Raw genomic sequence first — 25,746 nt, forward strand, 5'->3', positions numbered from 1 at the left:
TTTACCCATCTTACACAATAGCGCATTACAGACTTTCCAAGAAGACGCCATTCAGGGTGAATCACCAAATTCAGGATGAAAAGGTTTTGATTTGCAAAAGCGCTCAAGCATTTCTCCTTAGAGCCGGAGATGGCAAGGAAGGAACCGACGTGCGTGCAGCTGCCTCACCTTTGGGCCAGGTGCACTGGCACGCGCTCCGAGGTGGTGCGGGGCTCGTGCAGCCGGCATTCACAGGCGCCTTTGTCACACCCTGGGTGCCCGGGCCGTGAGTGCCTTACTTAAAGGCAGAAAAGAGTGAGAGGGTGCTGGTGATGGCAGGGTATTGAAATGTGTGGAACGGAGTCGAAACACGAATTGCAGGTTCACGTCGACTGGAATTACTGTTAAAATTTTCCGGACCTCAACTGGGTTTCGTGAACACAGGTAAGAGGTGATGAGCAAGGATGCTAGATTGAGGATTGTATCATTTGGGATGATTTCAGCTACAAATAGCAGAGAAATCTCTCTGAGATGACACAAGCCCTTCTGCTCAAAGTTTGGGCTTAGAACTAGCAACGTCACCCCCACCCGGGAGCTCGGACTTGTGGGATCCTCAGCTCCAGCCCACCCCTTCTGGATCCGAATCTGCATTTTAACAAGAGACATGGGTTACTTGTCTGCACACATTGTAGTTTGGGAAGCACAGCATTAAACAAGGACCTCTTTTTTTTTTTTTTTTTTTTTTTTAATGCATTTCAGATAGCAAGCCGGCTACGGGTCAGCAGCGCGGGGGTCCTTAACTCGGCAAGTCAACGATGTCAAGGAGGACCTGGGTGTTTTCCATTTTTCTGCTCTGCTGTGCTGTGTGTGCTTCCTTTTCCACTCAGATTTATCTTTCTGTGGTCACAAGATGGCTGTAGAAGCTGCAGGCTTTACCTCCCAGCACAGCGGAGGGAGGGGGTAGGAAAAGGAAGCTTCCCCCTCCTATACGCCTTTTAGACAGCAGGGAAACATTTGCCAGAAGCCACTCAATAGATTTCTCCTCGTGTTACACGTCTCCTATCTGATTGTCTAGAACTGCAGCGTGTTGTCCATTCCTAAATCGGGTGCTGGCAGAGGGACTGGAATGAGGACGGTTGGCTAAGGCCAATGCACATTTACCCTCTGGGACGAGGTAGGAGCCTGGCCTCCTTGGAAGCACATGGTGTAAACATAAACACGGTGTGTTTCTGTACCTGGGAAGAAACGAAGGTGGGTAGGGGAGAGAGCTGGTGGGAAAAGCAACGGTGTGCGTGCTGCAAGAGCTTTCTGGAGGCTGGTCACTTTTGTCTTGGGACATGAAGAATTTCCTCTTGAATGTTTGAGAGTTGAAAAAGAACTCACTCTGAGAGCCCCTCCTATGATCCAGGAGAGACTGTCCCAGGGACAGATATAGCCTTGGATAGTTTGTGCCACAGGAAATTGTTAATGATAGAACAATGCAATTTTACAATTTTAGACCTAGACAGCTAGGAAGGATTCTTTTCAAAAAAATTTTTTATGAAAAAAATTTTTTTAATGTTTACTTATTTTTGAGAGGGAGAGAGACGGAGAGTGAATGGGAGAGGGGCGGAGAGAGAGGGAGACACAGAATCTGAAGCAGGCTCTAGGCTCTGCAATGATTCCCAGGCTAATGCGAGCACTTTCTCCTTTCCGGCTCCCTCCCTGCTCCCTTTCTTTCTCCTGCACAGAGCCCGACGCGGGGCCTGAACCTGTGAACCACAAGAGCATGACCTGAGCCAAAGTTGTACGCTCAACCGACTGAGCCACCCAGGCGCCCCAAAAGGATTCTGGTTTTCTTTTTTTTTATGTTTATTTATTTTTTTAGAGGGAGGGAGACAGAGTGTGAGTGGGGGAGGGGCAGAGAGAGGAGACACAGAATTCATCCGAAGCAGGCTCCAGGCTCTGAGCTGTCGGTACAGAGCCCGACACGGGGCTCAAACCCACAAATCGTGAGATCATGACCTGAGCTGAAGTCGGACGCTCAATTGACTGAGCCACCCAGGTGCCCCTTTACTGACTTACTTTGAGAGACTGGCATAGATCCAATGGATCCCTGAGCCTGTATTTTCCCTCTTATACTCTTATTTCTGAGGGGCCGAAAGAGAAGAGGCAAATACAGCATTAGGCTGCTACAGTAATAAACGTATCATGTTTAGGTCAGAGGAGACTTTCTGCACACTATTCTTTGCCCTGTTTCTGACCACTTTGGGAATATTGGATTAGTTCCTAGCACTGTGTTTTAAGGAGGACATTAAAAAGACCCTGGGTGACGATGATGATGAAAAAATCCGGACAGACATTATACTAAACACTTGAAGTTTTTTTTTCACTAAATCATTACGAAATCCCTTTGAGGCAGACATGCCAAAGTTGGAAAAACTGAAGCTCAGGGAAATGCATGAGCTACTTAACAGTCGTGCTGGGATCTGAACTCAGGACCATCTGACTCCAAAGTCTATGCCTTTCACACCACGATAATCATTAATTTATCTAAACATTTATTATATGCTAGGCATTGTTGTAGGTGATTTATCTTAACAATCCTCACTAAACACCTAGGAAGCGGGGAATATTTGTTACTCCGTTTCACAGGTAAGGAAATTGAAGCTTAGACTCTCTGAGTAACCTACCTGTATCCACACACCTGTCCCTGGGTGCGGGTATGAACCTATGCCCGTCTGACTCCGCGGAGAGCTCCAGGGCTCACTGCTACCCTATTGCTTGCAGATGTCAGAGCAAAACGTCGTATCCTCTCTTGCTCAAGAGAGCAGAATTAGGATTTGGAAGAACTTTCTAAGAATCCGTCTGTGCCAACAAGACTATCTCAGCTACAGGAGAGCTGGCTGGAAGTAATGAGCGTCGCAGTCAGGGACGGTTGGCTGAACTCACCATATGTAAGCAGATGTCGAATCAGGTCATTTCCAGAGTCTTTGTCAAGAATAGGGGTCTGTAAGTGGTCTGCCTTTCTAGGTGCCGGGTCATTTGGCGATTGGAAGGGTGCACTTGGCAAGAGGAAGAGGTAGGTGGAGAAAGATTCCATTATCTTCAGGTTCTTTGCTCCCCCACACTCAGACCCCACCGCTAGCTCTCACGCTCCGGCTGCCCACACTTGCAACTTACTGTCAGTGATGCTCTTTTCCACATCTGGACCAGTCTGTTTCCACATTTTTCCTTTGAAATAAGACTTGGACCCGTATTTAGATATATTCGCCACTTCCCCAAACACCCACGCTTGATGATCTAAAAGCCTGCGTCTTCGCGTTGTGAGCGACGGGTTAGTGCTTCCCTGAATGCAAAGCTGGGGTCACACTCGACTGCGGAAAGTGCTTGCCCAATTTCTGTGGATTTAAGATTAGTCCGTGGCAGCCCTGATTTGTTCTGAGAACGTACACAAATAGAACGTTTGCCCAGAGAAGCATTTCCAAATGTCTCAGGCCACTTTAGCTCCATTCTGGGAAGAAACAGAATGATGGCTCAGCGACTTGAAACTCAAAAAAGCGAAGGAATCCTGCCTTTGAAACAGGGGGCTGGGGCTCGAAAGGTGGCTTCCCAGGCTAATGTGAGCACTTTCTCCTTTCCGGCTCCCTCCCTACTCCCTTTCTTTCTCCTGAGCTCTGCTCCCTTCTGGTGTCTGCCTTTTCACTTTGAAAACCATTGGTTTCAAAAAGGCATCTTTGGCTGTTAGTTTTGTGTGTGTCTGATTTTATGGGTTTGTGGAGCTCCTGAAATTAAATTAATTTTAAATGGGTTTTAATTACTAATGCTTTGGGCCATTGCCTTTCGCAAAGTCAACAAAACAATCAGGGTTACCTTAGTTTGTCTCTTTGAGGACTGTACGCATTCATTTGGGCTCCTGGTAAACAGAAGAGCTTTCGAACTAAAAAAGTAAACACATAAAATAAAACCACTGCTATATTTGAACATCTGAATTTATTTTTCTCTCAAAAAAAAAAAAAAAAAAAACCAGCCACCTTTGACTTAGGAAAGAGGATTTTACATGTGCACGAAAGGATTTTTGTTTGTCAATAATATCTCATTATTTTTCAAAGGTGGGGCGAGTCTCCGTCATAATATTATGCTATGTAAATGCCAAAGCAGAAGGTGAATTATGACCCGTAGGTTTGAATTCTCTTCTCGGCCGCACACAGAATACTTTGTATGTGACATTTGAGAAATGGGATTGCTTCTCAATATAGTGTCCCCTCGTAAATTAAGGGTAATCAACTCCTAGCTCGAGACTGAAGGGATAATGAGATGATGTTCAAAATGGCTTTTAAGTTTCTACCTATAGAGGTTGAAGGTGAAAAAGGAATAATGCAATGCCTGTGAGTACCCCCTCCCAGGAGGGAAGGCTACTCACGCTGCTCCCAGTGGAATGTTCTGTTCAATCAGGGGCCATCACTTGAGTGGTTTGATAATAAGCTCAGATTGACTGCAGATAAAAATGAGAAAGGTTGATTAAGTCATTTAGTCCCTTGACAATTTTGCAAACCAAGTGATTTCTGTAAGGATCAGCCTTAAAAGCATGGATGGCTGTCCAAAATAACCCAAGTTCTGGGTTCTACCTACTGCCCCTTCTCCCAGAAAATATTGCAAGATTTTGGCTGTTTTCTCTGAAAATTAACATCAAACTTCCTTTCTCTAAATGTAGGCTATTATTATTAACGATTCCCAAGTGGTCTGTAATACCTCTTTCATCCGTCTTAGTTGAAAATGTGCTAAAATACACCCAGGTATGGTTGCCAGCTGGTTAATTCATTAATCAGTTACATTCATTGTATAGTGTGGCCAATATAAGAATTTTTCTAAGCAGAATATAACTCTATATCTCAGTGTCCAACTATATTAATACAGAAGATCATCAGAAGGAAGGAGTGATTTAAAATAAACGCTCTGAATTTGAGCTACTTGGGACAAATGCAGAAAGACAAGTAACTTTTTTTCCCTTTTAGTTTCTCCCTAGAATTGACTTCCCAGCAATCCTACTGAAGTCACAGAATACTGCATGTGCAAAGCCAAATTAAAACACAGGTAATTATTTATCAGTAACACCAACACATTGCGTTTGTCTAATGCTTTACAGTTTCTAAAGTGGTTAAGCTCATCCTCCTTACCGTACCAGCTTATTTTTCTTCAGACGTTTTTAAAATAATCTATGCAATTGTCCTGCCTTTATAATAGAAGTCATCTTCATTTATTTAGTCCTTGTTGGGGTCGTGTCTGTTTGAAAATTTAAGAAGCAGATGATGTCTGAGAATATTCCTGAAGCTCAGATTCCAAGGTGAGGCATAAACACAGGCAGACATGTGTTCCACCACACCCCCCCACACACCACACAAATACACACCACACACACACACACACACACACACACACACACACACAGCTTCTTTCCCTTTTTCTTGGCTGATATTCCCAGTCAGAAATGACTTTTCTTTCAAATCCCCCTTGATAACTCATAGTATGTGTTATTGCTTTCAATGGCTGCCCACCACTGGAGTTTTCTTTAAAGGCGAAGAGTCTGGATAGGAGAAAAATGAATCCGAGGAAGGAAAAAAAGAGTTTGAAGAAGAAAACACAATTAGGTAAAAAAGAGAAAAGCAAATGACGTACCTTTTAGTTACGCGATCCTTCCCAAACTGTGCTTTTCTCTGTGACATATAATTTAGGCTCCACGCGGATTCTTAGTAGTTGGGAATACATTTGGAATAAATTGTCTTGTTTTGATGACTCTTAAATATAGACCACTATTTGAAAAAATCATAACTGATAAGTTGTTTTCTCAATCAAACAGGACCAGCGGAATTGACCAGAAGGAACCTCAGAAAGGAAACAGGAGGGGAGGTATGTGGTGAAATGCTGGGGTTTGATAGGGTCACAGACAGGCGTGCTGCTGGCTGGGCTCTGTTTGTACTCAGTTTTCCTTCAAACCCAAAACTGCTCTTAAAAATAGTCCAGTCAAAAAGAAGCAGCATTGGTGGGGGCACCTGGGTGGCTCAGTGCGTTGACTGTCCGACTTTGGCTCAGGTCGTGACCTCTGCTGCCAGCACAGAGCTTGGAGCTGCTGCAGATTCTGTGTCTCCCTCTCTCTCTCTGCCCCTCCCCCCACCCTCTCTCTCAAAAATCAATAAACATTTATTAAAAAAAAAAAAACAGAAGAAGAAGAAACGAAGCCACTCTCACCGTGGGCATTTGGCTGCCTCCTCCCTGCACCACCAGGCCTGGTCAGAGCCTCTGTTCTCTGCGCCCATGGAGCCCTTCAGGACCCCCAGACAGCCCTCGGCTAACAGCTGTCCTGTGTCCCTCTCAGTAAAGGGACTGGGGACAAGCTGCTCACGACAGAGTCCCCGGGGGTGGACAAGGAGGCCCTGAGCGGGGTCTGCCCGAGAGACACCAGAGAGTGAGATGTGGTTTAATGAAGTAAAAGTGGTAAACTGAGCCCAAAGAAGGACCGCCTCCCCAGAGGCCCACTTCTCAAGATGACTCATGGACTGGGGACCCTCCCCGAGGCCATCTTGGGAGGCACGGGCTCAAGATGGAGGGCCACATGAGGGAAGGAACCCGGTCACTCTGTCACCTCTGGAGCAGAGTCACCCCTTCCAGGAACGCTGGGTCGAACAGGGGCTAATGGCTCCACAGAAAGTCCGGGAAATCATAAGACCTGCCAGTTGTGATTGATTTCTCCTGAGTTGTTAGGGTCGGAATCCAGGTCTCTTAGTTAATACCTTTGGGGACATCCGTCCGCCCGGGGCCCCTGCCTGCCCACACTGGCCACATACAGAGGAGAGAAGAAGACTCAGAAGGGTGGGATCCCCGGGATCTCGTGGGCAGCACCAGGCTTCCTGCGGCAGAAGGAAACCTTAAATCAGGAAAATGAGCCTCACCCAGGGACAGGGAGAGGGGCCCCACCCCTCTGTCCTAACTTGCTCTGGTGTGAGAAAAGGGACATGGCCTGGCCCTGCTTTGAGCCCCTAGGTCTGCTGTAGGGCCAGGTGGGCCTGGAGTAGGGGGGCTCCAAGCTGCCATCAGCCCTTTGCACTTGCGCCCGTGCCTGTGTAAGTGACATCCCTTTCTGTTTCAGGGCCAAGTTAGGGAGAACTGCTTTCTGGCCCCTGGCTGGCCTCCCCTTCCCCCGGCCCGACTACTCTGCCCTGGTTGTCGGGCACTTGTTTATCTTAGAGGCAGAACATTCCCCAGGGTTCTGAGCCATCGGTGGAGACCCACAGGACGCTGGCACTTGGAGACAGCGCTGTGGAGCGCGATGCAGCCATGGAGGGCCTGCCGCCCGTCACCAGATCCACGTTCCAGCTGGCCTTGGAGCACCTGGGTGGTGGGGAGGGGGCGCCCTGTGGGTGATTTCTGAAAGTTGGAGCCATGTCCCGGGCCTCTGTGTGTTTTCCTGGGAGATCCCGGTCTGTACCGCGGTGCTGGTTCGGGTGTAAAGAGACTACGAACTTTAAGAAGTGTGAAGGCTCTAGGCAAACCGTGTTCTGCCTGCAACAAAGTCTGTGGCGAACGTGGTGAGAATTTCGCGCCAGTGACACAGGCGGATGAGGCCCTCAGGCACCTGGGGCGGAGGCCGGTCCTCTCACGTACAGACCTTGTGCTTGTCGGCGATGAAAACAAACCTGAGCAGGTCGTCACTCCAAGACGCCACCGTCAACTCCCTGAAAAAGGCACAGAGGAGCCGGCCCCCTAAACTTTCCCAAGCAACTGATGAAAAACCCATCTTCAAGGCATCAGAGAAGGACAGAGGACAACTTCAGGAGGAAATAATGGGTGGTTTGAAGGAAAGTCCAGAACCGTCCAAACAAGAAGTTGCAAGATGGAGGCAGAGAGTCCAGGAAAAGGAGGAGGAGAGAGAAGGGCTGGAGCAGCCGAACGCAGGGATGCGGCAGGTCTCGAGGGAGAAACTCAGCCAGTTGATATCAAAGGCAGAAAACCTGCTGACGACCTTCCCCTTCTCTGGTCTCCTTAGAGAGAGGGGCAGTCGAGCAAAAGAGAAGATGGCAATGGCCCCATCCACCGGTCAGTAGTTGATCTGAAGAGTGTCATCGACGATGCTGACTTCAGGGTGTCCCTTCAAAGTACGAAGAGGAAAATCAAGAAATAGCCAGACAACTGTGGGAAGGAAAACAAACAAATGAACAGCTCGCAGGACAAATAACAAGACTCCAAACCGAAGAAGCACCTTCGTAGCGTGAAAATTCACAGCTTGAAAGTGAGATTCTGCGGTTGAAGCTGAAGCTTCCAATTCTGCCTGGATCACATCAAGAACACATCGTGCAACGTCACAGACAGTTGTTTGAGGAGGAAACAGGCTGCTTGGGAGTCGAGAAGAAACTTCCCGGCGTGTGTAGAAGCACGAACTGCACAAATCAGATTCCCAGCCTCTAGAGGAGGACGGCCGAAGACGGGCAAAGAATGGAGGGAAGCACTGCCTCCAATCGAACGAGATCCGTGGGGCGCCTGGGTGGCTCAGTTGGTTGAGCGTCTGACCCTCGGTTCCGGCTCAGGTCGTGACCTCCCGGTTCAGGAGACTGAGCCCCGCCTCAGGCTCTGCACTGACAGTGCGGAGCCTGCCTGGGGATCTCTCTCTCCCTCTCTCTCTGCCCCTCCCCCACTCTCTTCTCTCTCCCCAAATAAATTCTCTTCCCTGAGGACAGAGCTGGAGAAAGCTGGACGGCAGCTGTGTTGACCGGAGGAACCTCGAGGAGCTGAGAGAAGGAGAGGATCGCCACAGGCAAATGCTGGCCAATGCCACGTCCGACTCCCAGCCTTTCCCAAGTGGCCCGTTGGCTCCCGGTGCTCCACTCACAGCCCACAGAGGCCCGCAAGTGTCCGGGGGTCCCCTGGGCCACCAGCCCCCCAGGGAAGAGGAGGGTCACGTGCCGAGGGCTCAGGGATCGAGGCTCCCCTGCAGGTGTGGCCCGGCCCACGGCAGCCGGGTCCTGGTCACCCACAGCCTCGGCGCATCTGCAAGTGTTTTCTGTCTTCACAGTCGTTTTCACTGATCTCTTCTTGGTTTAGTTGCTGTCATTTAATTGCTGCTGCGGTCGTTCTTATTCAAGTAGATATAACATAATTTTGGGATAGCGTTTTTCAAATAAAGATTCGTTTGATATAATTCTTGTGAATACATTATTTTCACATCATTGGACACTGCAGAATTAGATAATGTAAGTATTGTATTTTGATTTAAATAAAAAGTCCGCTATTACTTTATCCATCATTAAAATTTGGCACGCATACTGAGATTTAAAACAATAAAGACCATTTTTGTATGGCATCAGCATTTTTGTGTGTCATTTTCAGATACATGAACATGTATTAGAACTCTATACAAGAATTTAATATTTTCCTGAATGACTTGATTTTTTTTAATTGGGAACAAAACCTAAATGATAAGATCACTCCATTAGAAGGTCATAATATTTCTGTTAGATTAGCTCTAAGTTCATAGATTAGGGGAGTTTAAATTTTGCAACTCATGTTTTTCATTGAAAAATTTTTTTGTTTTATTTAAGATATTGTTTGTTTGAATGTTTTCAACTCCCATACTGTTAAACATTTTTGTTTTTTTTTTTTAAGATTTTTATTTATTTTATTTTTATTTTTTTTTTTTCAACGTTCATTTATTTTTGGGACAGAGAGAGACAGAGCATGAACGGGGGAGGGGAAGAGAGAGAGGGAGACACAGAATCGGAAACAGGCTCCAGGCTCCGAGCCATCAGCCCAGAGCCTGACGCGGGGCTCGAACTCACGGACCGCGAGATCGTGACCTGGCTGAGGTCGGACGCTTAACCGACTGCGCCACCCAGGTGCCCCAAGATTTTTATTTTTAAGGAACCTCTACATCCAACATGGGGCTTGAACTCAGAAATCCAAGATCAAGAGTCACACGCTCCACCGACTGAGCCAGCCAGACACCCTAAAATAAAAGTTTTCCCTTGATGACAAACACACACACACACACACACACACACACACCACAATATAGATATGAGTTACTTTAAGTTAGTATGTCAGCAATGGAGAATAATCTAAAAATAAAGAAAGCGGCAAAATTAAAGAAATTTAAAGAAAAGAGAATGGACAGTTATGCTCACACAATTTGTATATACACAGAAAAATATCTAACTCACATACGCACAAGAGGAGATAAGGGACAAGATTCCAGCTGGAGACACTTCATCCCAAGTGGTGCAGGTGAAGAGGCTGTACTCGGTTTGCCAGCTGTGGCACTGACGGGGGAGGAGAGGGACGCGGAGACTTCCAGAAGCTGGCAGTAGGGGAAGCTGTGCCCATTCCTGGGCCTGGAGGGAGGAGGGGTCGCCCGGGCCCAGGAAGGAGCTGTCCTCCTGATGGCAACGCAGGAGGGAACAAGGCAAACCGGCCCCACTTTCCCTCCTCACGTCCTCCCATTTACAGCTGGTGCCGGAATGGGCGGTGAGGCCGGGAGTCAGCCTCGGGCACAGAGCCGGCCAGGAAAGGGCGCAGAACTGACTCGGAGAATGACCAGCAGCACGCTTGAGTCTGTTCCATCAACAGTATGCACGCGTTTTATTGCATTCATTCTCATCTATTTATTTAGTGCAGGCAACCTCAGAGATATTGTAGGTTGCGTTCCAGACCGCCGCAATAAAGTGAATATTGCAATAAAGCGAATCGAATGAATTTTATAAAAGTTACACTTACATTGTACTAATTGTGTAATAGCATCATGTTGAAAAAAGGTGCACCCTTAATTTAGAACGCTTTATTGCTAAAAAAAAAATGCTAACCGTCATCTGAGCTTTCGGCCGTTCAGACTTTTTGTGCAGGGGGAGGGTCTTGCCTCCGTGTCGATGGTTGCCAGTGGATCAGCATGGTGGCTGCGGAAGGCTGGGTGGCTGTGGCCATTTCTTAAGACAACAGTGAAGGTTGTCACATCCATGGGAATCTTCCGTTTAGGAACATTTTTTCCATGGCACGTGGTGCTGTTTGACAGCATTTTACCCGTAGAACGTCTTTCAGAATTGGAATTCATCCTCTCAAACCCTGCCACTGCTTTATCAACTAAGTTCATGTAATGTTCTACATCTTCTGTTGCCATCCCAACAATCTTCACAGCGTCTTCACCAGGAGTAGTTTCCATCTCAAGAAACCATTGTCTTCGCTCCTCCGTGGGAAGCAACTCCTCATCTGTTCAAGTTTGATCATGAGATTGCACAAGTCAGTCACATCTTCAGGCTCCCCTTCTAGTTCTTTCGCTGTTTCCACCACACCTACAGTGACTTCCTCTATGGAAGTCTTGAGCCCCTCAGAGTCATCCATGAGGGTTGGAATTCACTTCTTCCAAACTCCTGTTCATGTTGATGTTTTGGCCCCTTCCCATGAATCACGAATGTTCTTAATGGAATCTAGAATGGTGAGTCCTTTTTAGGTTTTCAATTTACTTTGCCCAGATACATGAGAGGAATCACTGTCTATGGAAGCTATAGCACTATGAAGTGTATTTCTTAAATAAGGCTTGAAGGTCAAAATTATTCCTTGACCCATGAGCTCCAGAATGGATGTTACATCAGTAGGCATGAAAACAACATTTATCTCGTCCATCTCCATCAGAGCTCTTGGGTGAGCAGGTGCATTGTCAAAGAGCAGTGATATTTTGAAAGGGATTTTTTTTCCCTCCTCAGAGCAGTAGGTCTCAACAGTGGGCTTAAAATATTCAGTAAACCAGGGGAAGGAAAAAAAAAAAGAGGTTAGAGTGGGAGAGAGCCAAAGCATAAGAGACTCTTAAAAACTGAGAACAAACTGAGGGTTGATGGGGGGTGGGAGAGAGGGGAGGGTGGGTGATGGGTATTGAGGAGGGCACCTTTTGGGAGGAGCACTGGGTGTGGTATGGAAACCAATTTGACAGTAAATTTCATATATTAAAAAAAATATTCAGTAAACCATGTTGTAAACAAATGTCCTGTCATCTAGGCTTTATTGTTCCATTTATAGACAGAGCACTGGCATAGTAGATCCAGCATCATTCCTAAGGGCCTTCAGAGCGTTGGCTTCAGCTTAAAGTCAACAGTTGCATTAGCCCCTTACAAGAGAGTCAGCCTGTCCAATGAAGCTTTGAAGCCAGGCATTGACTTCTCTCTAGCTATGAAAGTCCTACATGTAATCTTCTTCCAGTAGATGGCTATTTCATCTACATTAAAAACTTGTGGGGCGCCTGGGTGGCTCAGTCGGTTGTGCATCCGGCTTCGGCTCAGATCATGATCTCATAGTTTGTGAGTTCGAGCCCCGCATCAGGCTCGGTGCTGACAGCTCAGAGCCTGGAGCCTGCTTTGGATTCTGTGTCTCCCTCTCTCTCTGCCCCTCTCCTCAACCTCTCAAAATAAACATTAAAAAAAATTAACCAAATATTTGTTGTTTAGTGTAGCCACCATCATTAACTACCTCAGCTAGATCTGCTGGAGAATTTGCTGCAGCTTCTACATCAGCACCTGCTGCTTCACCGTGAACTTTGATGTCATGGAGACGGCTTCTTTCTTAAACCTCATGAACCAACCTCTGCTGGCTTCAAACGTTCCTTCCGCAGCTTCCTCACCTCTCTCACCCAACCTGAAGAGATCCAGGGCCTTGCTCTGCATGAGGCTTTGGCTTAAGGGAATGTTGTGGCTGGTTTGATCTTCTATCCAGACCACTCAGACTTTCTCCTTATCAGCAAAAAGGCTGTTTCCCTTTCTTATCATTCGTGTGTTCACGGGAGCAGCACTTTTCATTTCCTTCAAGAACTTCTCCTTTGCATTCACAAGTTCTCTGTTTGGCACAAGAGGCCTTGTTTTCAGCCTGTCTTGGCTTTCACCATGCCTTCCTCACTGAGCTTAACCATTTCTAGCTTTTGATTTAAAGTGAGAGACAAGTGACTCTTCCCTTCACTTGAACACTTAGAGCCCACGTAGGGTCCTTAACTGGCCTCATTTCGACATCATGGTGTCTCAGGGAATAGAGAGGCCTGAAGAGAGGGAGGGAGAAAGATGGGGGGATGACCGGTCAGTGTAACAGCTGGAACACAGAGTATTTATTGGTTAAGTTCTTTGTCTTCTATGGGTACAGTTCACAGAATCCCAGAACAATTGCAATAGTAAAGTCAAAGATCACCGATCACAGATCACCATCACAGATAGGATAATAATGAAAAAATTTGAAATATTTCAAAAATTACCAAAATGTGACACAGAGACATGCAGTGAGCAAATACTGTTAGAAAAGTGGCAGCTTAGTCTTACTCAACCCAGGGCTGCCTCAAACCTCCAAGTCGTAAAGAAACACACACCCGTGGAGCGCAATACAGCGAGCTGTGCCTTATTTAGACACAGTGCTTGTGATTAGTAAATCACAGAACTTTAGGCATGAAGGGGACCTCAGTTCATCTTTAATTTCTCTGTCCACATGTCTTAGAAAATTAGATGTAGTTATATGTCCATAAAGGGGCTTCCAATGAAAATTTCTTCACCACCGTATTTTATCAGCGTTACACCCTTCAGTCTCCTTATTCCAGCATACAGCCCGTCCCCCCACCGCCCCCCACTTTCCCAAATATTTAAGGCTTCTTCCTCCCTCAAGATCTCTGCCAATGTCATACTTTGTAGATGCATTCAGCAGCAACGGCATTGACTTAGAACATGTTTGGGTTCTCAGAGTGCCCCATGATACAACTGGTTCTACAGATGTGTGGTGCCACACACAGAATCTTATCAGGGTCACTCAAGTGGGACACTGGAACATGCTGTCAAGGAGGGAGCAGAACAAGGAGATGGCCCTCGTTTGAGGAGGGAATGGCCCAGCAGGAGGGAGGAGGCATCAAAGGAGACAGAGAAATGACCATGGAAATAGTAGAATCAGCCTAGGGCAATGTCTTAGAAGACAACGATAGGAAAGAATTTTAAGAAAAAATCTCCAGTATCAGACACTGCACTAAGCACAGTGCTGGCAGGTGGAAAGCACTCGAAGGTCTGGGGTTTTCCCCCCACTATTCATGCATTCATTCACTCATTCATTCACACATCCATTATTTCATTCAGTCACCCATTCTACAAATATGCATGTGTCGCTAAGTGCCGGGAGCTAATCACATAGAAGTGAACAAAACAAGCACTGTCCCTCCTCTGTCCTCAAGTTTATATTCTTTGGGGAAAAGGAATGCGGTGAAGAGACACAAGGTACAAACTCAAGTATACATTCATATAATATAGTATCAGGTAGTAATAAAAAAAACAAAGCAAGTTAAGGAGAAAGGAAAATCCCATAACGCTACTTTGAGTTGAGCAGGCAGGGAAGGCTCTTTGCGGGGAGGATATTTAAATGGAGAATGGAATGAAGCGAGGCATGAGGTGTTAGTGGTCTCGACGATTGAGGAGATGTTGTTGATGATGATGATGCTGAAGAGGAAGAAGAAGATGGAATGATTAAGACTTGTAGACCATTTTTGTCAATGGTGCCAAGGAATGAGAGAGTTATACGATGGCGAAAGTGGTCAGCAAGCAAAGTGCAACAGTGATGTCCCAATAAAGAACAGGAAGTGTTCATTGCCTTGTGAGGTCGAGCATGCAAGGAGGTTAGTGACCCCGAAGAGAACAGTTGCCGTGACTTGTAGAGAAGGAAAATAAATTGCAGATGATTAAGGAGTAAGGGGGTAATAGGAAATGGATAGAGGGGAGAGGTTTTGAGACAGGTTAGCAAAGAGGAAAGGATTGGGAGTGGAGTAGCTAGGCACAAAATAACATAAAACTAGGTCTCAGGTTTTTTCCTCCTCTAGACTAGGGTTTCTCAACCTGGGTACAATGGACATTTGGGGCTGGATAATTCTTTGTGTGGGGTGGGCAAGGGGACTGCCCTATGCATGGTAGGATGTTCAACAGCATCCCTGGTCTGTACCTACTCGATGCCAATGGCATGGAGTTTTGACAACCAAAATAGTCTCTAGATGTTGCTAAATATTTCCCAGAGGCAAAAATCACTCTTTAGTGAAGAAGTACCACCCCAAACTGAGATGGTCCGAGTATGTTTGAAATGATAGAGAAAGAGCCTGTGGAGAAGGAAAGAAAAGGGATACTGGAAAGGGAGGGTCTAAATGTTGAGGAGTAGCAGTCAGGAAGTTCAACATGTTTTCCCTGAAAGTGAAAAAACAAAGGCACAACTATACGAAGTACTAGTAAATACTTTGTGTTACGAGTTTAGGAACAAATGTCATTCTGAATTAAGAAGGAAGCATTCAAGCTGAAAATTAAAAAAAAAAGTATTTGTTGTAACCATTTGGAAACCAGTATGCAAACTTACAAGGAAAAGCAGTATTATTAAAAAAGATAAATCATTAGTTATCCTTTTACGTATCAGTAGAATTAAGACCAATGCCAATGTTTGAATTGGAGAGTCGATCGTATGATTCACAAATTGCCCCTTAGCCTGGGAAGTCCTTAACTTGGGATTGAAGACAGATGTTTCTGATGTGACTCATGTATTTTTACCACTTTCTCATGGCCATGGACTCAGTTTATTCCTCTCTGTGTCTTGATGATGTCAGTATCTTGTTTACACAGAATGAGCCTGCCTAAGTCAAAACTAGCCCTGTCACGTGATGCATGATAAAAATACATAGGCGAGTTTCTTTTTAGATGGGATACGGTTGCAAGCTCCAGGGTAACAGACTTGATTTCTGGGTTGAGCACAGGAACTTTAGACATTCGAGAACATTCGAGAATAACGGAATTTCGGAGTTGAGAAGGATTGTCCCAATTACCTCCGCAAACATCTCACAATTTCTCAAGTTGCCATTTCAAGTGTTGCGCATTAAAAATAAAAGTTGTGTCTCTCCTCAGGAGAGAACACATGTGAATATGCTGCTTGGCAATTATGTACTTTTTTCTCCTGAAATTAAAAAAAATTTTTTTTTTTTAACATTTGTTCATTTTTGAGAGACAGAGCGCGAGTGGGGGAGGGGCAGATGGCGAGAGGGATCTGAAGCAGGTTCCAGGCTCTGAGCTCTCGGCACGCAGGGCTCAAACTCACAAAGTGTGAGATCATGACCTGAGCCAAAGTCGGACGCTTAACCCATTGAGCCACCCAGGCGCCCCATCTCCTAAGTGAAAATCAAGTGTTAATCTACACCTGAAAAGGTACCTGGCATTTATTGAGAGCCTACACTATGGAGAGCTAATGTAGTTATTTTATGATGTGATTTCCTAAAAGCCTCATGACGATTCAGTGAGCCAGGTATTTTTCCCGTCTGCCAGAGAGAAAAACTTGGAGTCACATTCAAAATTAGACTGCAAAACCCATCAATACGGAAACGGCTGTTTTATGTCCAAAGCTGATTCTGGACAACCTCCCCCCAGTGATTTTTACCAGTCTCTGATGAGATCTCAACTTCTTTTGAACAGTAAATGCACAAATTGAACTACTTTGGGACTGATATTCAGGCAGGGTGTTTCACCCAGCCGGTCTCTGTCCAGTGGAGTGGAGTTAACAGACGTGACTTTGACTCCTCACGTCATGTCTAGCAGGGTCCCCTTCTTCAGTCCCTCCTGGCAGACCTCTCTAGCAACACACTGTGGCCACGATCTACTGCGGGTCATACGAGACGTCAGTAAGAGGTAATCGTCTTTGAGATTTAAAACGAGAACTTGGGTTTGCCCATTGCCTTCCCTATGAGGAGAGATTTTTGAGTTTTTAATTTAGTAACTAAGTTTTCGCAAGCAAGCTTACGACGTTGCAAGTTTTGTTGGAATTTATTACATCCAAAAGACTTAAAAAGCCCTGAGAAAATCATCAATCTCTTGTAAGTAACTGATTTGCATCATGAGGACCCTTTCCTTGAATGGGTGGTTCTGGTCTAATCTATACATTTTCTTAACTTTCATGGTAGCTGGTATTCATGTACTTGGTATATGTTTTCTACCTATCTATCTGTCTATCTATCTAGTCGGCTGCTCCAAATGTTTTGTTTCTTTGTTGGCTGTCTTCTCATTTGGCCCTTAAGAGCTCAAAAACAATACAAAGAGCACAATAACTCGTGGAGTATATTTAACCACAGGAAAAAGAGCATCTCTGATAAGCTTCACTTCTCCCAAACATTGTAAAGGGACACACCGAAGAGATTTTAAAAAAAAGAAATCTGTGGATGTAAGTGTTAGGCTATTCAGGGTAAAAGCTTCCTGTGAGCCTCCAATCCAGCATCTCACTCAACCGAACAAGGGATCTCTCCCCAACGTGCCTGTCGATGAAATGATTTGGAAAGCAGAGTTGGGTGGGCCGGTGGGGAAAGATAGATGAGTGGCCTCTGTGTCTGCGAGGTGGTCAGTGAGAGAGGCGAAGCCCTTCCCCCCACTCCCATGGCTGATGTGCCACTCTTTCTCTATACAAAGACAATTTGCTTTTCATGTAGTAATGAAGAACAATGTTTAACAGACAAAGGAGCTTCTAGTTTATTATTGTGCTGTCTTTGACTAGAGCTAGATGCTGGGAAAAATGGTAATTCACAGTGTGAATGCTTCTTTTCCAGCCGTACGGGTTATGGCTGAGCATGTACATTGTATATTGCAGATGGTATAATAGCAAACACTGTGAGAACAAGGAAAGAATGAATTACGGCTTTTTTTTTTCCTTGCTAGCCAAGAAACCAGGAATTTCTTCACAATAATTTTTATGCACGTCTCTGTGTGCATAGGTTATTCCTTGGCAATATGCACTGTAGATGCTGCTAAATGCTTTTAGGGTTTTTAAATTAATGTAGGAAGTCTACCGTGATGCTCTTGGAACACCTGTGTTCTCCTGCTTTTTCCCCCATAAACTGATACAAGGCACAGGTGTTGCCTCATTAACTTATTTCATGCAAATAAAAACATATTGCATGATTTCTTCTCCTTAACTGTATAATCACTGAAACATAATTTTGCCGATTAATGCAACAAACTTTGGGAGAAAGAATTCAGCAATTTTTGTCAGTTCCCTGATGCTGAAGGCATTTGTAGCCCATGGGAATCTGATTTAAATGAACAAGGAGTGGGAATGTCTCTTTCCTATGTAAGAAGTCTCTTCCCCCCTGTTTAGTCTTTTCTGTGTGTCACAGGACACTCCGTCATAAAGAATTGGAAAAAAAGGAAGACCAAATTTCCCATGGAGGTAGAGGCAGTGGAAACCCGGACGAAGAATCATCTTAAATCAGCAGGCTTATGAGTTCTGATTCAGGGTTCAGATACTGTTATCAATGATTTCCAAAAAGTGACATTGATTTGCTTTGGAAACAATGATGGAAAAATAGCGAATGTGTACCCAGAATGCTTTTAGAGTTCTAAAATCATACTGGAAAATGTCCGAGCATTCCAACACAACTATAAACAGTACCAGTCTGTATTTAGGGGGTGATGGCAAGTCTGTTTTTAAAAGTCTTTTGCGATATTATTTCTGTTTTTAATTTATTGAATTAAAGCCAGATTTATTCAATTAAGATAATACACTTCAAGGTTAACTGCCATTTGCTGTTCATTTAGGCAAGCTATTGTACAGTTATGTAAATTTCATGAACAGAGACACTGCTTGAGTGTCTTAATTACGAGCAAAAAGTGTCATTTAAATATGAATTAAGCGAATAGTTGCCAGTATTTCCTGTTCCTGTATTTTCTATCTTCTTAAAATCTAAAGGCTACCCAACCATCTGTAGATTTTTCTTTTTCCTATAAAGTAAAAACATCCCTACTACTAAATATTATTTCCAAAAGTAGGAAAAACACGTAAAAACGCCATTATCTCATTGATTATTAATCAGAGTAGTACCTGAAGAAGAGGGTGCCAATTTTTCCCAGTTGGCCGCCGACCATCCTTTTTACCTTGTTGCGGAATTTAAAAATTATCTCACTTATGCAAGGGGCGTAATTTGCTGCATGGGTCATTTGCTCAAATTCACTATGTTTGCGAATTCATATTTTTAAAAATGACTCTCCTTTCATCTACCCATTTATCATGCATCCAAACATTCAGTTTGCAGACTCAAACCCTGGGATGCACGGAGTATTACCACTGCTTCATCTGTGTTGAAAGAAACCCTTCTTTGAAATTTCGAACCTTCGCAACTGAAATCGTGTTTAGCAAAAGTGACCCCATGACCTGATTCTCTGCCGGATTCTGTGAAATAATTCCCCGCGCATCTCGGATTGACTGACAAGCACCGTTTTTGTTTGTGTCTCTGTTTCTGGATGGTGCTTGTACAGAAAAATGACCTAGAGACAAATCTGGCATTCATCATGAAGGAAGGGAAGGATTCACAATTAGTTAATGAAAACCACACCTCCGTGCCGGGCAGTCCGTTCCCAGATCCCGTCCCAAGCCATAAGGCGGCCTTGCAGCCCGGGGAGAGATTCCCAGCCGCCCCCCAAGGTAGCACCCGCTCGCTCCCCCAGGAGCGAGGAGCTCACTATTCACTGAGTGTTTGCGTCATCCTTTCCAACATGTTCCCACTGATACATTAAAGGAATTAATTGCTCATAATGATCTCACCATCTGTTAACAGAGGTTCATACCTACAGGCTGGTGGCCCGCGGTGGTTCTATTCAGGGATCAATGGGCAATGCCGGGCCAACGCTTTCCCACATTGCCTGCCTCTGCGCGCTGAAAGGGGGGAGGAGAGCCGGGCCGGCCATCTGCTCCCTGTCTTTCTGTGCGAGACCTTGATGCGGTCCAGCACAGCTCCGAGCTGACTCCAGTCCGATTGGAATGTGGCTGATCTGAGAGCCTCTCAAAGCTGTGAAAGTGAGTCAAAAGGAGATGCCCATTGTCCGGCATGGCTGAAAGAAAATGATCACTTTAAAATTCATAACTCCCAGGTGCCTGCCATCTATTCATGGGAAAAACCCTCTGAACTTCTCTTCATTAAAGAGAGAGAGGGGAGTCTTGCTAAAAAGAGAGAAAAGGAAGTAGTTTGTGGGAATGTGCAGGGGATTTTCAGGCTAAACAAATGAGGAATTTGGAATTTTTTCACTTGTATTAAAAGGGCTGTGCAGGGAAGGGCAAGCTCTTATTTTAAAAAGGGGTGGGGAGGGGGGGGATGCCTGCCCGGGGCCCTGGAGCAACTCATAGAGAACATTTTAATTTTTTTTTTTTTTTTTTTGTCTCCAGGAGAATTCAAAGAGCGCTCTGCCTTTTTACTTTTATTTACCTGAGGCTGAGAAAATTTTCCCATTCGATTCTGAACGGCGCTCCGCACTCGTAGCTGATTTCCACTCCTATTCCATTAGTGTGTAGTTTGGGTGGGAATGTATGGAAGAACGAGTCCAGGAAATTCCCAAGTGTTACAGGACGTGGGTGGGCACAGTGCAACTCAAAGCTATCGGGTGTTTCTGAGGAGTTCATTCAAGCAAGGTTACCTGTACCCACCAAGGTACCTGTCAGGAGTAGAGTCCTCTCTGTGCCTTGAAGACCGACGGGCAGTAAGGGAATGGAAAGAATCTCTCTGCCTGGCAAATGGAGATTCAGCCACGTTCCAGAGCCCTGGGAATCACGGGGCTGATGGATCAACCACTCTTGGCTATTAGTCATTGTGGAAAATTGGTGTTGCACAAAAGAATTCAAAGGGATTTATGGATCCATGAATTGAGAGCCAAAACAAAAGTAGAAATAGAGAGACCTACATTCTCTGTCTTGAAAATCTTTTGTCCTATAGATGATGGCTTATGTCCCATAGAGGTTAAGTGACATGCTCAAAGTCACAGAGTGAGTCACAAAACCTGGGCTACAACCTTATCTTACTGGTGATTTCTTTTTTCCTGCTTCAGGCTGCCTCCCTGAATAGTGTGGGGTTTAAAATAATTTTTGCTCAACTTTCTCTAATTAAAATATAGATCGGTATCACCAACCTAAATAATAGAATGGTCCCTTTTAAAAGAAATTCTGAGCTCTTAGAAAGATTATGAATACCAGTACTCATCACTAGCACATACAAAATAGAAAATTGATCAAGGAAGTTACTATGATAAGAAAATATGGCAATAAGTGGCAGAAACTATTGATGAAATGGTGGTAAGGTCCAGTCTCTTGGACATAAATAACCACATAAAAGGAACAAGCAGGAAAGGCAAAAATTGGCAATGATCAATGCAGAGTCAAAAAAAACACAAAAAACACAAGCAGGGAGTCTAAAGGGGTGGATGGTGGAAAGGAGATGGAAGAATCTAGAAATAACCCAAATTTCTGGAAGTGAGAGAAGGTAAGTCGGATAGAATCAGTGTTGCTGGTCTTTCCTAACAAATAAAAGGTCACCACCTTCACCATATTTTTTTCCAGAAATTTAGACTCAGTCTATGGAGAGTCTTTGTTTTGCTTGACTTTTCCTCCATGGGAGCGTATCTTTAATTTTGTTATGGTGGATGGGAACAGAAAATTCTCCGAACAGAATTGTGACATGTTTTCATGGTAGATTTAAGTGGGGCAAAAATCGTTAGTCCAAATCGATTCTTAAATTATTAAGTCGTTTGACTCTACAGCTTATATGGACAAAGTCAGAATTGGTGAAATATGGGTGAGAACACCATCCCCACCCCCTACTCCCCCCACCCCACCTCCCCGCCATGAATAGTACAAATGGATTGAGCATTGGGATAGAGATTGACAAGAGCCCAAAGGGTGTAGCTAACATTTTCTCAAGTATTTCAGCTTTGGCCGGCCTGGACCTCCTGGGGGGATCCCAGAGATTTTTCCAGAAAAAGTGAAAAATAAAGGTAAGCCAAAAGAAGAAATGAAGTATAAGTTACCCCTAATCTCTGTTTCAGGGAAAACTTATGGTAGATTTTCAGAGTATATATAAAACAACGACAAAATCAGATCATATTATTCATATTATCTTACACAGTATTTAAGCTGAGATATGACATTGTAGATACTTGACCACTTTTGACCTTACCAAAAAATATGGCGATTCATAGATGGGTGAGCTGAAAAGCTTTTTCACTCAGGGATATATCATGAACCTCTTTCCTTTCCAATAAATAGGCAACCAAATCCATTTTTGGTGGTTTCAAATATGGTTTAGGAACTGTATGAACAAGTGTTCTCTGAAGGTTCTGAGTGTCTCAGCTCTTCTCAGGATTGGATTTAGAACCACACACAGATCTCACAGTAGAGTTAATCTATGTTGGAGAAAGACAGTTTGTTAAACGTGGACTTAAAAATGTCATTCATTATTTTTTCCTCCTGCACCGAAATGGTAGCTTTCTTCCTACTGATGCATACACCCCTTCACACATCATGACTGAAAGCGTGCACGCTTTAGACCAGCTTCTCCACTTCTGGCAAAGGAGGAGTATAATGAGTGAGGATGTGCCTTAAGAAGGAGGCATGCAAAGATACCCAAATGACCTAAGTGCTACCTACTCAAACAATGACAATGACCACAAGCAACGCACTTAAAAACAACGCGAACAAAACCCCAAACCAACAAGTCACAAAACATCAAACACCAATAAAGCGATAAAGCCTGTGGTATGGAATTCAGAGACAGGCCATTTCTTTAGGGGCTTTGGGTGAAGAATGTAGTTGGTGAAACAGCCAGATTGTGGGCTCTGTTACGATTTGTGGGGCTAGGATCCCCAACGTTGTATCCTTAAGACTCAAATTCTTAGGGTGTGTGAGCTCCCAGAGGAATGTGTAACTGTTCATTTATTTACATCTACTTTATTTCCAATATTTCTTTTTCCTGTCAAATGCCGGGTGAGGCCTCATAGCTGCTTCTTCTAAACCTCCCTTGTTTTGCAGGCTTTTTGGGGTTTTGTTTTGTTTTGTTTTGTTTTTTGTTTTGTTTTGTTTTGTTTCCCCACGGACTGTTATGAGGACCAGAAATGCCCATCTTCTCTATAGATGAATGCATTTTCTTTTCCCTTTCAAGAATCCTAGAGGAAAATTTCCTCCTCTTTTAATTATTCAGTTTTTGAGAACAGTTTTTGAAACTTGCTTTGCCATTGTAATCACTTTACATTTGCTCGCTCATGTGACTCAACTTTGTTCTCCTTTCTTGCGTTCAAAATTAATACACAGAGATTTTAAAAGCACACCAACAAAAGCAAATACACTTTAATGCTATGCTCCCCCCCACCCTCCAGTTCTTACAAACACAGGTCTTGTAGGGTTAGCTGATCTCTGGGTTTGATTATTTTCCCTCCCTTTTCTTTCTTTAAAAAAAAATGCATGGAAAGTAAAAGTTTATTGGGGGCAAAGAGGTTCAATGACGATTTTTCCCTCCAACAAATTAATCTTGTATAACCTGCGTTAGAAAGGCCATTTTTAAAAAGAGGAGGAAATACTCATTGGAGCCTTATTTGGAACTCTTGTGGGTTTGAGTTCACATTTGCACCGGCCAGAGATTTTCAATTAGCAGTGCCTTAGAAAACAGGGACCCCTGCCTTTGTCAGTGTCCTGTGCAAGAAGAAGAGCAAATAGATTGGAAATGGTCTTATGGCTCAAGCTCCTGGGAAAATGTAACAGGTGTTACAGCTCAGCTGGGTGTGAGATTTATGAAAAAAGCCCACTCAGACTTTGCCCATAGAATTCCGCTTTCTAGCCAGGGCTTCAAGTAGGAAGAAACTAATGACTTCATTACCATCTCAATTCTGGGAAATGCCTGGTCCAGACCTGAATCATTAAAGGAAAGGTATAGCACTCTGGGTGACCTTGCGAGATCAAAATGTTATTTAGAGCAATTCCATTAGTCAGAGCCATAAACCCGAAAGAACACACCCTTTAACCATAACGCTTTGGCCCTAAAGGGAGAAAACAAAAACACAAACAAAAACAAAACGAATCCATACGGCAAAGGAGGGGGAAAGAAGAAAAAAACCCCACCAGATTCTGTAATCATCATGCGACACTATTTCCCCCCCTCTCTTTGAAAAGCCTTCACTTCCAGCCCTTCTTCCCCCTCACTCTTGTTGTGACACATTAAATGGCTCTTGTCGCTTTCCCATTTCCAGTGGATTATAATTGGGGGGTGAGATGGAAGCCAGGAATGATGTCAAATTTCCAAGCAGAGGAAGGTGAAATAAATCTCTTCAGTCCAAATAGTACTTAATAGCTCTAACAGTAGTACTGCTTAACTGGGGGCAATTAACAGTACATTTTTTTTATTAGATAATTGCCTCTTTTATTCATCTGCAGTGGGAAAAACGTGGCACATGTGAGTCTGTCTCCTGTCCTGTTTATCCCTGCAAACAATCCTTCCTGGTCCTTGTGTTGCGTTTTTATTTTACGTTGCTATTCCGCGGAGAAAGGACTTGGCCAGTGGAAATGCAATTTGGGTAACCTTCTCACAGTGTCTTTATCTCTAAATGCCAGGCCCCTCCTGGGGGGTCCTCCACCCCCATATGACTCATTTGTATTATGTTCTCACACGCTCTGCTTTCCAGAACACCTTTGGGGGGGGGGGGGGGGGAAGAAAAGCAAGTCCAAAGACAGATTGTTTGTAAGGCCCAAGCTTTAAGGCTGCAAACTTGTTTCAGAAAAGCGAGGAGCTCTTTCCTACAACCCCATTCCTGAGAAAATCAACTTCACAGTTAAGCCTCTAATTCACAGTCTCTCTTACGAAGTATGTGGTGGTGCCTCCCTCGTAGATCTGAGACCCTCAGTGGCCTGGGGGACATGCGGACTTTTGAACTGGAGCGCGTCACCTCCAAGAAAGCATTAGGCTGGATTGTTCCGAGTCTGTAGGCGTGAAAGCCAAATGGGATGACGGGCGTTTGAGCAAAGTCATTTGGATGGCGAGGGCCACAAATACCGCTGAGTATGGCGAAATTACCACTTAAGGGTTGGAATTCTCGGTCAACATACACCAACCTAGGGTCTGCCCACCACTTCCAGGATTAATTAGGGCTTGAATATAATTGGGGGTGTACTACAGGGACCGTGAAGGGGCCTCTTTAGTAGTCAAAACAAATTGGTTATGATGTTTGGGACGTTATTTCACGACAAGGGCTTTAGGTTAGAGACTGGAATTTTCCTGAAGGAAGTAGAATATATTGCCGAAGAACTATGTCAAAAGAAATCTTGCAGAGACTTCTTAGCATACCTGCAATATTCCTCCACGTCCCTTTTCAAATCTTCTATTTTCTCTTTCATTTTTAGTGTTTATTATTTTATATTTGTGAGAGAGGGGGTGTTCTGTGAGCGGGGGAGGGGCGGAGAAAGAGGGAAACAGAGGATCTGAAGCAGGCCCCCCACCGTCAGCAAGGAGGCTGACCTGGGACTCAAACTCCGGAACTGGGAGATCCAGACCCGAGCCAAAGTCACACGCTTAGCCGACTGGGCCACCCGGGCACCCCTATTTCTCTTTTTCAGTGTAAACATGTATGCATAAGAAGGTTGAAGAATCTTACATGAGTGTTACCGTTTATAAACGCATTTCTCTGCATTATTTCACCCAGCTTTGACACCAGTCGCTGGAGGCAGAAAGGTGAGGAAACCAGACTTCGGGAACGTGTTACACCTAAAACCAGATCTCCTGGCAATTGGTCCCATGCTCTTGCATGGTCCTGATTCCTGGGGACAGTCTGGTCTTTGGTCACGTTAGCCATCTATGGTTTTGATACTGTCTTAAAATACTGATTAGCACAATTTCACACAGCAATTTTTAATAATTTCTTTATGATGATGGGAAGAAAAAAATGCCTAAAAAATAGATTTACTTACTAATCCTCCCTTAGACTCAGAAGC

General features: G+C 44.5%; 2 long non-coding RNA genes and 1 pseudogene across 2 annotated transcripts; 2 read left to right on the plus strand and 1 right to left on the minus strand.

The window, feature by feature from the left end:
- Positions 1–2,010: 2,010 nt before the first annotated feature.
- On the plus strand, positions 2,011–5,047 carry LOC115513539. The gene is made up of 3 exons (XR_003968729.1): positions 2,011–2,613; positions 2,749–2,915; positions 4,974–5,047. It is a non-coding gene; the product is annotated as an uncharacterized LOC115513539 (long non-coding RNA).
- Positions 5,048–5,231: 184 nt separating this feature from the next.
- On the plus strand, positions 5,232–8,886 carry LOC115513540. The gene is made up of 3 exons (XR_003968730.1): positions 5,232–5,302; positions 5,816–5,865; positions 8,688–8,886. It is a non-coding gene; the product is annotated as an uncharacterized LOC115513540 (long non-coding RNA).
- A 1,941-nt stretch (positions 8,887–10,827) lies between these two features.
- LOC115514726 lies at positions 10,828–25,152 on the minus strand (annotated as a pseudogene).
- Between the last annotated feature and the right edge of the window lie 594 nt (positions 25,153–25,746).

This window comes from Lynx canadensis, chromosome B2, assembly GCF_007474595.2.
Source record: "Lynx canadensis isolate LIC74 chromosome B2, mLynCan4.pri.v2, whole genome shotgun sequence".
Taxonomy (NCBI): Eukaryota; Metazoa; Chordata; class Mammalia; order Carnivora; family Felidae; genus Lynx; species Lynx canadensis.